This window comes from Macaca nemestrina, chromosome 16 (genome assembly GCF_043159975.1).
Source record: "Macaca nemestrina isolate mMacNem1 chromosome 16, mMacNem.hap1, whole genome shotgun sequence".
Lineage (NCBI taxonomy): Eukaryota > Metazoa > Chordata > Mammalia > Primates > Cercopithecidae > Macaca > Macaca nemestrina.
This window is the reverse complement of record NC_092140.1, coordinates 19,133,833-19,135,823: the sequence shown is the minus strand read 5'-3', so window position 1 is coordinate 19,135,823 and position 1,991 is coordinate 19,133,833. Positions and strand designations below refer to the sequence as shown.

The 1,991-nt window shown below is 50.6% G+C and overlaps 1 non-coding gene across 1 annotated transcript; it reads right to left on the bottom strand.

Annotated features, from left to right (window-relative positions):
* Positions 1-279: 279 nt before the first annotated feature.
* TRNAF-GAA (transfer RNA phenylalanine (anticodon GAA)) lies at positions 280-352 on the bottom strand. The gene has a single exon. It is a non-coding gene; the product is annotated as a tRNA-Phe (tRNA).
* Positions 353-1,991: the final 1,639 nt, after the last annotated feature.

Sequence of the window (1,991 nt, the reverse complement as noted above, 5' to 3'; positions counted from 1 at the left end):
GGGTCGTTCGCGTCTCTGGGCGCCCAGGGTGGCTCCGGGTCCCGGCCCCAGGCCCCGCGGCGCGCAGGCGCGGAAGCTTCTCCGCGCGCCGCCGGGAAACGGCCCGGAAGCGGTTGTGCGCAGGATTCCTGCTCCTGGGGGTGGCTGGGAACGGCTGTTTCATTCCTCGTTCACTCTTCAAGTCTCAGTTTTTGCTTGGACTTGAAGGAACGGGCCAGGGTATCGTGGACGGAGAGTCTTACAAAATTTGAGTTCTTGAGGTCAGGATTTAAAAGTAGCTGCCGAAACCCGGGATCGAACCAGGGACCTTTAGATCTTCAGTCTAACGCTCTCCCAACTGAGCTATTTCGGCACGCTTCTGGTTGTCTCCGGAGTAAACTATCACTGAGCGCTTTGCGTCCAATTGTCATGCTTGTCTTTTCCTGGTAATCATTTACAGCATTTCTTCCTTGTCCTGTTAAATGGTGTCGTCGGAATTCTTCCTCCTCACTCCTTCCCCGCTGCCACTAGGCGCACTGCACACACGCCTTACTTCTTCTTAGATCGCTCTCGGCGCGCGCAGCCGGCCGGCACAGCCCAGAAGCTGGAGCCGGGTCCCCATGGCTGCTCCTCGGGATGCTGGTTCAGTTCTCCTGGGGCTGGTCCCCGCGAGATCTGGAGCAGCGGAGTCGCCTCGGCGAGCTCTTGCCCAGGCCTGGTAGCCCCTTCCCGTCGATCCGCCCCCGCCTATGACTGTGCACATTTGTCTCCTTGCTCCCTGAAAAGTTCCAGGCCCCAGGTGAGGAGCCGTGTAGGCCCAACACGATTGGATGTACGGGGCAGGAAGCGTTAGTCTGGCCCCTGGAGAGGAGTTTGCAGCCCGGGAAATGTCCACCTTCATCATCACCTGTTTGCATGGAGCCTGACTGGCAAATAAATGCTTAGTGAGCTCACTAACGATGATTATTCAGTCAATGCTAGTTCCCACGCGAGTCAACAAACGCTTCTGAAGAACCCACTACGTGCCAGGGGCAGACATTCTTTACTTCCCAAACACCTTACTTTTTCCATTTTTAATTTTTGTCTCCAATTAAATTATTATCTCTCAAGGCAGGGATCTTACCCTGCTCTTTAGAGCTTTGCATTTAAGTGGAAGCTTCACAGCCAATTTGGATGGATGGATGGATAGATAGGATAGATGGATGGATGGATGGATGGATGGATGGATGGATGGATGGATGGATGGATGGCTGGCTGGCTGGCTGGCTGGCTGGCTGGCTGGCTGGCTTCAAATGCGAAAGAGAAAAAATACAAAATTAGAAATGTTTGCAATCTCTATTTTCTCCGCCAAGCCTCCTCCGTTATAAGAAAGAGAGTTTCTTTCTGGGTTCCTTTATTGTGCCAAATCCAAAAAAGAGCCACGGCGTTGATGGTATAGTGGTTAGCATAGCTGCCTTTTAAATTCAAAAAAACCGAAGAGCTTCCGATTTAACAGAAGTCAGCAGCTAAGGATGAGAGAGAGACCAAAGAGAACTTGGGGCTGGATCGAGTTCAGAGAAGGGTTTGGGGAGCTTGGAGTGGAAGAGGGAGAAATTTTGGGCAGCCGCCGTGTGAGGATCGTACATCTAAAAAGAGATGGGAAAAGAGGCCTTTAGCAGGCTTTCTTGTGTGTTCTGAATGTAGCTACCTTTCCCATTCTCCTCAAAACACTGCAGGCAAGACAAATTATTTTCAACGACTCTTGGGCTACCGGCTGGCTACTCCTTACTGGATTGAATCATGAGATAGCTCACCTTCTTAAATTTTACAAAAGTTGTGTCTTTGGGTTAAAATCAAATCTAGGAAGTCTCAAAATATATGTTAGAGAGTGATGGGATAACACATGTACGGACTGGGACATGGTGTTAATGTCTAGCTTTCTTGTCTTCTAGTCACAACTGCAAACCAGCCACTTCATGCACTGTCACCCAGGAAATCAAATCCTGGGTGACTAGGAAAGTGGCAGATAAGTT